At 32.7% G+C, this 14022-nt stretch overlaps 2 long non-coding RNA genes across 3 annotated transcripts; one reads left to right on the top strand and one right to left on the bottom strand.

Moving 5' to 3' along the window:
* Positions 1-3085: 3085 nt before the first annotated feature.
* On the bottom strand, positions 3086-6899 carry LOC145620906 (uncharacterized). Of its 2 annotated transcripts, none has more exons than XR_014108314.1 (3): positions 6683-6899; positions 4908-4996; positions 3086-3585 (listed from the first exon to the last, which is right to left on the bottom strand). It is a non-coding gene; the product is annotated as an uncharacterized LOC145620906 (long non-coding RNA). The 2 variants fall into 2 exon arrangements; XR_014108315.1 differs by lacking the exon at positions 3086-3585 and adding an exon at positions 3595-4265.
* Positions 6900-8979: 2080 nt separating this feature from the next.
* On the top strand, positions 8980-11752 carry LOC145621025 (uncharacterized). Its single transcript, XR_014108339.1, has 3 exons — positions 8980-9118; positions 9600-9930; positions 11520-11752. It is a non-coding gene; the product is annotated as an uncharacterized LOC145621025 (long non-coding RNA).
* Positions 11753-14022: the final 2270 nt, after the last annotated feature.

The raw sequence follows: 14022 nt of genomic DNA on the forward strand, positions 1-14022 counted from the left end.
TTATTATTATTATTATTATCATTATTATTATTATCATTATTATTATTATCATTATCATTATTATCATTATCATTATTATCATTATCAATATTATTATTATTATTATTATTATTATTATTATTATCATTATTATTATTATTATTATTATTATTATTATTATTATTATTATTATTATTATTATGTTTCTTGTTATATATTATTGTTATTGCTTGATCACGCCTTCTATGCAAGTTTAAAGGGAATTTGTATTTGAAATCACGCCTTATAAGATAATTAATAATTTGGTTTAGGCTAATCTGATTTTAATTCAAGTGATCGCCAATAATAGTTTTATTTGTGCATTAATATTCAACCAACATAGATTAAATAGGTTTAGGATTAATATATTGTTTGCATGTTAGTCAGAAAGCGCACATGAATACGAGTAGAATAAAGTAGAGGTCTTTCTTTTGTAGATTGGATTCGTACCCTCATCACCGAACCCTATTTGGTTCAAGACCTTATGGAGTTGACGATCTCCTGGATCGTTAAGGGGTGTAACCTTCACCTCGTGAACGGTTTACAAGTTCCTAAAACTTATTGGCGACTCTGTTGCTCTCTTTTTCTTTCCCTTTGGACGCCACCATGCTTATGTGTATGATCATAGTGGGGTTCAAGCTTGGGGTTATGATGCTTGAAGTATTCCCTAAAAAGATGATTCTAGATGTTGAATGATCATAGTGGGGTTCAAGCTTGGGGTTATGATGCTTGAAGTATTCCCTAAAAAGATGATTCTAGATGTTGATCTAGATGCATATTTATGTCTAGATGGTGATCGCGGTTCTTCCCTTTCACTCGACAATCTAGTATTGGTGGATGACTCGTTCGAATCTCGTGGACTAAGTAGAGGAGCAATGCTTGGGGCTCTATTCTCTCTCTGATTTTCCTGTTGAATAGATTCGTGGAATTCACGCTTCAAAGGTATGATTATGTGTCTTGTGTGTTATGCATGCGTTCTTGGATTAGGTGCTTTATGAATATGATTCATGTTTTTCCGCATTATAGTACCTATAAACTCCTACAAACTTCACCTGTTTTAATCACAACGCTTAGAGAAATCACATTAGTTGAAGTTTGCTTTTTATTTATCATCATCAAAACTCTTAATCTTTAACAACTTTCTTCCCATTAACCTCTTTATGTAGCTTCATTTCACATTCAATTGAAGTACGTACTAATCGAATTATCCTTCAATTTAATCTGAGAAAGAATTATATATTCCATTGACTGAGTGAAGCACTTCAATCTATTCCTAGAAAATAATGCATTAATCCAAGATCAATTAAAAGTTTCAACATCTTTCATCATGAGCCTTTTGAATTCAACAAACACTTTCTCATCGCAATTTCCAAAAACATCAATCGAGCTATACTCAAATTATTCTTACATGTCAACATGTGGTTAGCAAGGGTGTAGCCACTTCAGATATAAGCAATTAATATAGTAATGAAGGTTACCACGATGATCAACTAGAGCACAAAATCCTAGTACGTGCACAATTTTAGAGCACTATAAATGGATAGGACGGGTTCATTTATTATTACATCAAACCTCTGCCCATTTTCGCTTTCCCTTCTCTTTACTTTCTTTCAGGGGGTGTTTGGTATGGATTTTTTATAGGTGTGGAAACGGAATCAAGAAACCATTTCCGTTAGAATATGTTTGGTTAATGAATAAAGTAACAGAAACCGTTTCTTGGTGGTAACCCATTCCACCACTTTGTTTCCGGTGAAAAAACTGGGGAAACAAATCACATTACTCTCCTCTAACCCAAATTACACAACTTTACCCTTTTTCTCTCTCCTCTCCTTTATAATTCTCCAGAAAATTCTCAACTTTGATCGATCCAATCTTCAAATTTCGCTCAAGATGATCAGTTTTCCTACATCGAATTTCCAGAAATCAGCAATCCTAACCATCATAGGTTTGTTATCTATCAAATTTTTGTTAAAGAAACCCGAGTTTTTGAATTTGTGTTAAATTTTGGGTAGAAATTTGATTTGTATGTTTTAATGATTCACTACTAGAAAAGTGTCGTTTTCCGACGGAAAAAATTCCTCGGAAACACCCTATTTTCCGTCGGAAATAGGGTTTCCGACGGAATTCCGTCGGAACATGTTGTCGGAAAACCCTCACTACAACAATTAATCACTTGTGCCACGAATTATGCCACGGGAATATGAAATTCGTGGCATAATTTGATCTAGCAACGGGAAAATTAAAGTCAACAAAAAACTTGATGTGTCAACAAAATTTTATGCCACGGGAAAAAGGAAATTCGTAGCTAATTGAAACTTGTGCCACGATTAAATTTCTTTTCCGTGGCAGATAAACACTTATGCCACGGTAATTATGTTCCCGTGGCAAATTGACACTTGTGCCACGACTAATATTATTCTTGTGGCAAACAAACACTTTTGTCACGGGTATTATTTTCGTCGTGGCATTCAATCTAACACTTCTATTAGGACTATCATGTTTAATTTTATTTTTGTGGCAAACATATATTGATACAAACCGATCACGTTGTTTAAGGAAAATAAACTTGGACTAATTCCATGAATCTTACAACATAGAAGTAATTATTATTTTTATGGTTAAATATACCATTATTATTTTTAACCATGAGATATATAATCATTTTTCTTTATTACAAAATCCATATATAATCACGAGATATATAATCATGTTTCTTTATTACAATTTTAAATCCATAGGTTTTAAAATATTAAAAACATGGTTTCAAAAAAAAAAAAACTATTAATAACATTGATTGTATGAATTAATAATATATATGTCAAATCTATAGTAAAATTGATGGAAACTTGATTATGCACTACTATAGTCGTATGACATTTACCAAAAAAAACAAAAAAAATAAAATAAAAATGTCATACCTTTATAATTATTAAAACAAAAAAATTTGGTTTTAAAAAAAATATCATAAAAGTGGCACAAAAATATTAAAATTTATTTATTTCTTTTTTTTTTTGTTTGCATTTTTTAAGCTTAGTTAATAATGCAGAATTGCAGATAGTATAACATATACTTACAAGAGGTTATTCTCATAAAACATGTGTAAATTATTCATTGCAAATTCCTTACAAATAAATAGAAGCTTCAAACAAGGCTGGAAGCCTGAATAACAAATGAAAACAGCAGCAACATATGGACATTGATTACAAAGGTATAGTCAAGACAACAGCAGTAGCAGCATCTTATGGACAACAAAACAAACAGCTGTAGCATCAAGCGCATATGTTCCCATATACAACCAAATCTGTCCTGACATACACGACACATAATCTGAAATATGAAACAAAGCAGAAGCAGATGCAGCAACACTCAGCAAATGCAACAACAATCGCCTTGTTTCACCTTAAGCTATTCTCTCACATTATTAATCCAATTAGCAACCTCCTTCTCAAACGAAACTTCAACAAAAAATCCTTCTCTTTAGCGATGAAATCAATGGCAGATTGAACTAGTAGAAATTCATTCCATTAGCTAACAATCTTCATCTTGTTGTCAATCAAGCTTCTTACCCTGTTCCAATCATCAGCGACTAATTATCAATTTGCGTTTCGAGTCATAGAACTTGATGCATGTCCATACATATAACAACTTACAGCAAATCAATCTAAGATGCTACAACTCAAACATGTGGAAGCAAGTAAATGTGCGGGTTGATGATTAGATTACCCATACCTACCAAGCGGCAACTAAATATAATTTCCTAAAGACTGCTTTGCTTGCTTGCCTGACTAGGCAATATACAAAAGAAGAATTGGTTATTTTCTTAAATGTTTCAGACACCATATGAAAGGACATTTGTAATAAAAAAAATTAATAATAATAGATGGCTGTAATATTACTCTTTCATATTAAAAAATTTACAACAGCAGCGAGAGCAGAGCAGCAGTAGCTATAGAGCAAAGCAGCACCAGGAGCAAAGCAGCATGCATCTGAATGCATAGCGTCTGTAGATTGAGCAGAGTCTTAAAGTAATTAACCACACAAATGACAGCCATTATTGGAGGGGTCTCAATTATTAAAGTGAACTTTACTAGTTTAATAATACCTGGTTTGATTTTAAATGGATTAAGCAATAAGTTCCTGTAAACTGGTGAAGAGAAGATAGCCTACACCAAGCTAGAACAACCCAACATTTGTCCTCAATGGATGGTCAGATGCATCATCAACTTAGTTGAGCCCCCCTAAACTTCCTTCAAAAGCTTTAATGTTTTGTTAGACTTCTAAGCATCTAATTTTTCTGTTATAGCAATTAAGAATCAAATAAGTTGATGTCTTGTGGCTTTTGCTTCTTTCCTTCGAGGTTTCAATCATTATCTTGCTGGAAAAAGCTATTTATTGTCTAGCTACTAATGCTAGAGCCTACATGGATTACAAAGGATGTATCCAAAAGAATTTTAAAAAATTATGTATCTCATTGTTGGGGATGGATGACACAATACTCCCCGAACAATATTGTGGCAATAACTAGAAACCCCAACTATCTAGACCTCAAATCTCATGCAAGCATATCAAGATAGCATATGAAATTTTTATCATAGCTTCCTAATCTTTGACATTGCTTTTATTTAGTTATTTATATAAGTTCAATTCACTTTCCACATTAGATTTTTATTGTTATAGACTTATGTCGTTGAATCATTTTTAGGTAGGACTACCATTGCTCCATAACTTCTAATTCCAAAACAAAAGCCTTTCCACTTATTTATTTCTCCCTCGTCTTACCCTCATTAAACTAGTTAACTAGTTCATACTTCATAGTCCAATAAGAAAAGCACCGAATACAGACAACTAGCTCATTCTTAGATGACTGAAAAGAAAGTGCATGAAATCACCTCAAAACATATTCTGCCAACAGTAGAGATGGTATCAACTGGAAATAAGCTACGCAAGGTCACTGCACCTAGAATAATTGCATCACTCCCTGGATCAATCAGATATAGAGGTGAAAGTATATTAGCAAAACGATGCTATACATGCTCATGAAGAAAATCTGCCGTAGAAGGCTTCTAAATAAGTTGAAGTTCACTATGAGTATTAATAAAATGAAAACATGCCTTTTTGTATATACTCTAAAAATTGATCAATGAGAATCTATAAGTAACATGTAGATGTTCAGAATCTGAAAAACACTAGTATACCATCTAATACAGCATTTGCAACATCAGTTGCCTCAGCTCGTGTGGGTCTAATTAAGGTTATCAGTCATGCTATCCACCACACGAGTAACCACTGCTGGCTTACCAGCCATGTTACACTTGAGCAGAGTAGCCTTTTGGAATAAAAATACTTGTAAAATCCATTATAACAAGTACATTTAACCAATCCACTTGAGTAAGAGAATAGAGTAAGGTAGATGATGGATAAATGCTTGAAATCAGAAGATAATGGAGTATGAATCATAAGTGATTAACTGATTTTCCACTTTAGAAGTTTTACTACGATTTTTCACTTTTTTTTATATGCACTTGAAGGAGTTGGAGACTTGGAGGGAGTTTATCCGCCAATATTGCTTCTAGAAGGATGAATTTTCCTATAAAATTTTAACCAAGTTAAATGCTTTATTGATTATGGCGAGCCATACAAAAGGACTAGAGTCCATTCATTCATAGCACAGTGACACACATCTGAGACAGAGCAAATAAAAAAGTTTTGTACATTTCACCCTAACCGACAAGGGGATACTCATTATCCAAAACATTCAAATGTAGCATGTAGAGTAGACTCAATACCATTCCCAAAGTCACACACACCGCGTTAGAGAGAAAATGCATATAATGAGCCTTTCTCAAACTGCAAAGAAGCCCTTACAGGCCCTCCAAAGTGTCTAAGCTAATTTCTATATGTGTCCATATTTCCATTTATCATCCACAAGAAGGGAAAATAAAAACCTTTTACAAAAATATTAAGTATAGATATTATGTGTCTAGTAGAAACAATACTACAGAAAGGCATATTTATCTCAAGAAAGGGTATGTATATCCGGTTAAGTTCACTGATTAAACACTACAATTTCCAATTACCACATCGTGGTTCCATCAATGTATAGGTCTCTTATATGATAAGCTGCTGCACAGCTCTCACTAGAACTTTTATCGATGATTGAAATACTAAGAAGAAATAAGAGGGTATATGATGTTCCAACCAATTGGACGCAATCCGTAGATAGCATAAACAATATATAGCCCCAGAAAAAAAAATTAATAATTTTTTTTTTAAAATCAAATATTAAACCCAAATCAGATCCGAACTCAAATCTCACATAAAAATGCAAAATATATTGAACACCAACTAAATCAAATAACTATCAATAAATAGCGCAACATTCAGCATAGTCCATTGAAACCCATTGAAACCCGAAATGATGATTTGAAACCCATTGAAACTCGAGTTACATTATGAAATCAGCTAATTGGCAGATGATGATAGATTGAAAACAAATTTCACGCAACCCATTGAAACCCAAAATGATATTTTGATATCACATATATATATTAAAAAAAAAAAAAAAAAAAAAAAAAAAAAAAAAAAAAAAAAACCCCAATAAATACCGTTGAAACCTAATTTCAGTGAGAAATTAAATTTCAAATATAGGAGAGAAGGAACTTACTTGAAAATTTGAGATTTCCCACTTGATTCTAGAAGAGAGTAGTTGGATTAAAAGATTGAAATTGGTAGAGAATGGAGGATGGAGTAAAGAACTGGCTTTCCAAAAAAAAAAAGGAAAAAAAATGGAGTTAAGGATGAAGAACGCATAGAGGAAGCTGTTACTCTGTTAGTGTTTAAGTGTTTTACACCCTTTTTCTTAATGTTTTTTGTTTTTAATTTTGTTTTGTTTTTTTTTTTAATTATATATTAGTTATACTGAGTATTGGTTTGGAGGGAGTTTTACCGCCTCATTTTAATGAGGTTTACTTTTAGGGGTAGAATTTCACACAAAATTTTCAACTAAGTTAAACTCTTTACTGATTATGGAGGTAAATTTCCCTCCTACATTTTAATTGTAGCTTTGTTTAATTAAATTTAAATTTTTTTTTATTTTTTTTTATTTTTTTATTGATTAGAACTTTAGTTACAAAATTATAATTTTATATCCGAATTTGTCACTGAATAAATATAAGATAGTACGATATGCAACAACGATCGTAACTTTAATTTGCTTACGAATGTTTTTATATGATTCAATCATTATGTATTTAGTAGATCTTAATCTCTTTGTAGATGTCGTATGTCTTTTATTTATGAACAATTTTATATCACAAAAAGAAAAGATAGTTCACAAGAAACATAGCATTCGATACACATGAATATATCTAAATGTTTTATTTAATAAATATAAGTATAATCTGAAATAATTTAGTGCTCCATAATAGAAATGATCATAGTTTCGAAATTACGTACATTACAATGATAATACAAGTACCTATATATATAACTTAAGCTAGACATGAGACTATACTATTATATGAAATAATTAGAATGAGGTTGTTAAAACATGGATTAACAATAACCTAATATTTCTCTAACAATATTGTTAATCAATTTTATGGGATTATTATTAAAATAATATTGGATCAAGGAATTCTAGTATTAGTTAAAGTTAAATTACTCTTTAACTCTTTCTTAGACTAAGGGCTTGTTCACATTTACTCAACTGAACTGAACTAAACTGAACTGAACTGATTGGAGTTGAATTGAACTGAACTGATTGGAACTGAACTAAACTAAACTAATTTGGGTTGAAATGAATATTTTTTTGAGAATGAAGGAAATTTGAAGCTGAACTGAACTAAACGACTCAGATCTGAACTGAACTGAACTAAACTGATTGGAGCTGAAATGAACTAAAATGAAATTAAGCTGAAATGATAATCACACAATTTATTTTTTAAACTTGGTTATTAAATAATGTAAGAAAACATAATTATACTTCAATTCTAAATGTTCTAATACATATGGTTCTTGTTGGTCTCAACTATCAAGATCAAATGATATCAAACAAACGTTTCTAATGTAATTAACATGGTCTTACATCAATTACTTGTAACCCACAATAACTAGATCTAAAATTGACCCAAACACTCGTGCTATCCACTCTAGTTACATGATAATGTGATAGTAAGTATTTATATACTCCATAGTACGTAGTTTTATATTTCGAGAATACTTATTGTGGGGTTATTTATTCAAGGGTTACCTGGTCAGTTAGGGGTTAGTTATTCATGGGTTACTCGGTTGGGTATAAGTAACTTATAATAGTAACCTTTGACCGACCAAGTAACTCTTCAAATAAGTAACCCCTGAATAAGTAATTTCGTTTTTTTTAATTTTTTTTATTAATAAGCACCTTTATAATATATATATATATATATATATATATATATATATATATATATATATATATATATATATATATATATATATATATATATATATATATATATATATATATATATATATATATACCACCTTCGTTTTTTAATTAGTTGTAACTTTGAGGCATTATAATCGAAGGTAGTATAATTAATGAGTTATTACATTATAAATAATCATACATGTGTAATAAAAAAATAGAATTAAGCACTTAAAATTAAATTAAAAATAAAACAAACACATATCAACAAAACACAAAAAAACTAAAAAGGACATAAGCTCATTATGTTATACACTTATACTGATACTTATATATAGTATCACTTAATCTTAATTAAAAAATAATGTAATTTGACTGTATTCAAAAAAAAAAAAAAAAAAAAAAAAAAAAAAAAAAGGTAGTTCACAGATTAGGTATCTAATTACCCCAAACAAAAACAACTCACAAACACTAATCCCAAAATTGATTAGGCGCCACTTTTTTTTTAATTAGCCGCCTCTTAATAAATTATTTAACAAAACCACAATATTCTCCTCAAAACTCAGAAACCTTCGCACTAAAAAAAATTTCAGAAACCTTGATTGGTAAAGAATCAAAACCGTTCTTTTGAAAGTCCCTAATTTGAAGATTCGTCTAACGCTCAGAAGATCAATTCTTAGACAAAATTTCAAGGTTAGATCTATTAACTCTTCGTTTTTCTCATATGTTGTGTTTTAATGTGTGAATCAATGTCGATTTTAATTTAATTTTTCTAATACATATGTGGAAGAAATTGAATTACTTTGGATTATAGTTGCTATGGTTGAACAGATTTGTTCTCGAATTTTGATTTTATTTTTACAATTTCTGCTACAATTTGGTGTGGCTTAAGATTTTTGATCTTTAATTTTCATAATTTCGTATGGAAATTTTCCTGATTTCATTTAATTTAATCTCTCTTTTTTTTTGTGTAAAGTAATTACTTTGTATCTTTGATTATATTTTTTTGTATAATCTGTTTTTTCTGATAATTTGTGTGCATGTGCTACTTAAATTAGTCTAATTTATGATATTAGCTAGTAAAATTAAATTAGCTAATATATGATATAATTGGTACTTTAATTTCATTTTTCTAATACATATGTGGAAGAAATTGAATTACGTTGGATTCTAGTTGCTATGGTAGAAGTATAACACAACATTTTAAAGTAAAGCCCTCTCGAATTGATCTTACTCAAGAGGTGAATGAAGTTAAAAAGAAAGCAGATCAAGCAATTGAAGATGCAAGAAAAGAAGCTGAAAATGCTAGAACATAAGCAGAACAGGCTAAATTAGAAGCTGAACAAGCCAAAAAAGAGGCTGAAGCTGTTCAGAATGACGTGGACAGAAAAATTGCTGATAATAATGCAGTTTGGGAGAAGAAGTTTAGTCAACTTCTGGATTTTCTTGGAGCAGGAAGTTCATCAGATTCTGATGATTTAGAAGTCAAGGTTCAAAGGAATGAAGTAAGTAATGCTATCTTCACCTGTTATACATTATTCATTGGTGCATGATTTATCTTAGATATAAGTTTTAAGATCATACGCCTATATGGTAGTGGTAATCATATTAGCGGGTAATTTTATGAGTAATGACCATAAGATGCGCCTGATTTATTGTTTAGAAACATATCACAATAGCAACAACAATAATAAAGCAAATTCAGTGCTTGGAGTTACCAATATACCAATAAGCGCAATGTAAGGACTGAAATCACTCAGCAAGTGATGGTCCTGAGAATTGTAACTAATAAGAAAAAGAGTAAATCATCATAATGGTAAAAAAAATTGAGAAATTTTGGCAACGAAAGCAAGTAGTGATCGATAGCAAACCTAAAACAGAACTGGAAGCCCTGTTAGTGAACAACCTAAGTAAAGACCGGCTGCTGAAACCTACAAGTCATGAGCACATGATCTTAATGATCAAGTAATACAATTTGATATATAGTTCACTATACTAACCGTTATAAGAGGTTGCCTCCCACATTTATCCATCAAAATTATATTGAAAGCCACACTTGGGAGCTGCAAACAGAAGATTATTTGTTACTTTCGAATTTACATCAGTAATACTTTGATTAGTAGCTAACATTTATCAAAGTTGAAGAACCTGGAATAAAGCCAGTGCCATTGTTCCCAGTTTTACTGAAAATCCGGCTCAAAACCAACAGAATAAACCTTTAATGCTTAAACTATTCTATCTTGTTGCCCGTGGTGGCAAACCTTAATTAATATATTTGTTGTTGTTGCCAATGCTGCCTCACTTTCACCATTTTTATCGTAGACCTTTGTGAAATTGTGGGTTTTTGTAAAGTAGGAAGCATGTTTAATATTTTTTTCTTGGAACATCTCCTTTGTTTTCGAAGGAAGACTTGATTAGTGTTGGGGGGCGTTTGAAAATTACCAAAATTGTCAGATTTACCCATGTACATTATAAAAGAGGATGGCCTTCCCTTTTCAGATTGGTATGTGTTCAGCATTTTATGCGTTAAATTATCTATGATGGCAGCAATCGATGTTGTCTTCTTTCTTGCAGCTTAAATAAAAATATCCTATATTTGTAACCATCTTAGAGAGTTTGCCTGATAGATTCCATGTTATTTGAAAATATAATGCTCAACTGTTATAGACAACTGATAACAATGAGCGTTTATGTAATCAGGTTTCTACACCAGAAGCCTGTCATACTAATGCACTTCTAAGTATGCCTTAACTGCAATAATGCAATTGAAATTTCTGTTTGTTGGTTGTGGAAGATAAAAGTGACTCCTTGGTTAATACATAGGGGAAAAACCCCTATAAGGCTACGATACATTTGGTTCTTCCCTGCCAATAACGAAGGCACTCATCTAAAGTGAAGTCGAATGCCATGATAGCAGCAGTAGTTAGACATTAAAGAATTTTGCCATGTGCGAGTTGTTATAATTTATGAGCTTAAAGTAAATTGTTCTATATTTTGTGTCAATTTGACTTTTTCATTTTGAAAACATATCCTTTTTTTGGTGCTCTTTTTGAAAAAATATTAACTTGATCATTTATCTATTTATTTATTGTAGGTAACAAGGAGCGGAGTACAGACATATTGTCACATTGTACATATATATAGAGTATATAGTGTTCTTCAGCAAAACGATTTGAGTGTTTTATTTTTTATTTATTTTAGTAAGAGTGAGCTAGTGATGAGACTATGAGACAATTGATTTCTAGTATGTTTGTATGTATGGATATCGAATTCAAGTATGTTTGAATGAATGGGATTCCAAGACATAATATCACCTTTTTAATGTTATATATCGATTTCAAGAATAACAAATATGACATATTATTTGAGAAAAACTCCATCTTTAATATTCAGTTATGCGTATACCATAAATGCTGCAACAAATTAAAGCTTATGCCCATTGAAATTATTAGCCACGATAGTCATTAGTGTAAAATGATATTATTTGTCACGATAGTAATGTGGCAATGGATTTATTTGCCACGGTATTATTTGTGGCAAATAAATAATTAGCTACAGTATATTGCGGTGACAAAGTTATTAGCCACGGTAATATTTGTGGCAAAGAAGATTACTGGTCACGGTAATGTTTGTGGCAACTAAGTTTATTAGCCACGGTAGAATTTGTGGCAAAGAACTTGTTAGCCACATTAATATTCGTGGCAAGTGAATTTGTTTGCCACGTTACATACCCGTGGCATAAAATTCAAAATTTGCCACGACATCCATTTTCCCGTGGCAAATTTCCTAGCCACGACCTCTTGTGTCACAGGAGTAAATTTAAAAATTCCCGTGGCTACACTACATTGCCACGAGAATTTTAAACTTGTGCCACGATTTTACTCGTGGCACAAAGGTCAATTTGTTGTAGTGCCTTTGTAGGAAAAATGGCCTTTTCCGACGAAATTTCCGTCGGAAATACATTTCCGACGAAATTTCCGTCGGAAATACATTTCCGACGAAATTTCCGACGGAAATCATGCATCGGAAGACAAATTGAGGCCCGGAAAAGTCCGTCGTAAATTTCCGACGGAAACCAAATCCGTCGGAAAATTCCGACGGAATTTCCGTCGGAAACTTATACCAAAAAAAATAAAAAAAAAAACCCACCCCACCCCACACCACCACCCACCACCACGTCCAACCCCCACTGCCACCCACAAGCCAAAAATTAAAAAAAAGAATCACCCCACCCCCACACCACCACGCACCACCACATCCAACCCCCACTGCCACCACAACTCACCTAACCCGAACTAATCCACCTACCAGACCCACCACGACCCTAAACCAATAACCTAGATCTACCACCACCATAACCCATTCAACCCTAACCCGAAATAACCCACCCCAACCCGAAATAACCCACCCACCACGACCCTAACCCGAAATAACCCACACACCACCGACACACCAAACCCAGATCTAAACCCGAACAACCCCCCACCTAAACCTAGATCTAACCCTACCAACCACAGTCCACCTAAACCACCCACCCACCGCCCACCACAGTCCACCTAAACCACCCACCACCGCCCACCTAAACCACCCACCGCGGCAACAAAACAGCCCCAACCACCATACATATTCAAAAAAATCGAAAAAAACATCCAACAATTTTTAAAAAAAGAGATACATACCTTGTTCCACCTCCTAAACCTCGATATTGGGTTTATGAGGCGAAATTCAACCATGAAAACTCTAGATCTAGACTTTTCATGGTCGAATTTCGCCTAAAAACCTTCGTTATTGCGTCGTTGATAAACATGTGTGGGTTGTTGTTGCTGCTGTTGATGGTCGACATTCACCTCGAGGAAAGAGAAGACAGGAAGGAGTAGAAGGAGAAGAGGAAAGAGAAGAGGAAAGAGGAAAGAGGAAGGAGAAGACAGGAAGGACCGAAGGAGAAGAGGAATGAGGAAAGAGGAAAGAGGAAAGAGGAAGGAGAAGAGGAAAGAGGAAAGAGGAAGGAGAAGAGGAAGGAGAAGACAGGAAAAGAGGAGGAGCAGTAAGAAAGGAGAACGAAGGAGAGGAGAAGAGGAGAGAGAAAGAGGAGGAGGAGAAAAGGAGAAAAAGAGGCGGAAAAGTAGTGCTGGGAATTTAGGGAAGGGATTGCATTTTAGGTTTAAGTAAAAAAAATTTTTTTTTTTTTTATTTTGAAAATTGAATTCCGACGGAAATTTCCGACGGATGTATATTCGGTCGGAAATTATACTTTACGACGGAAAAATCCGTCGGAAAGCACATATATTACGACGGATTTTTTTTTTTCCGACGGATTTAACAAATCTGTCGGAAATTTCCGACGGAAAAAAAATCCCTCGAAAATTTCGCAATTTCCGACGGAATTTCTTGTCCGTCGTAAAGATTCCGTCGGTATTCAGCAGTTTTCTAGTAGTGATTATTTGTATTTTGATGATTTCGATTTGATTTATGTTTTCGATCTATTTGTTGATTGCTATTTTCGATCCATGGTGTTGGTGAATTTTGGTTTGAATTTACTACCATTTCGATCTACACTGCTTCTTATTAGAAATTAGGGTTTTCCTAGGGCCAAATTT

Source organism: Chenopodium album, chromosome 27 (genome assembly GCF_948465745.1).
Source record: "Chenopodium album chromosome 27, dcCheAlbu1.1, whole genome shotgun sequence".
Taxonomy (NCBI): domain Eukaryota; kingdom Viridiplantae; phylum Streptophyta; class Magnoliopsida; order Caryophyllales; family Amaranthaceae; genus Chenopodium; species Chenopodium album.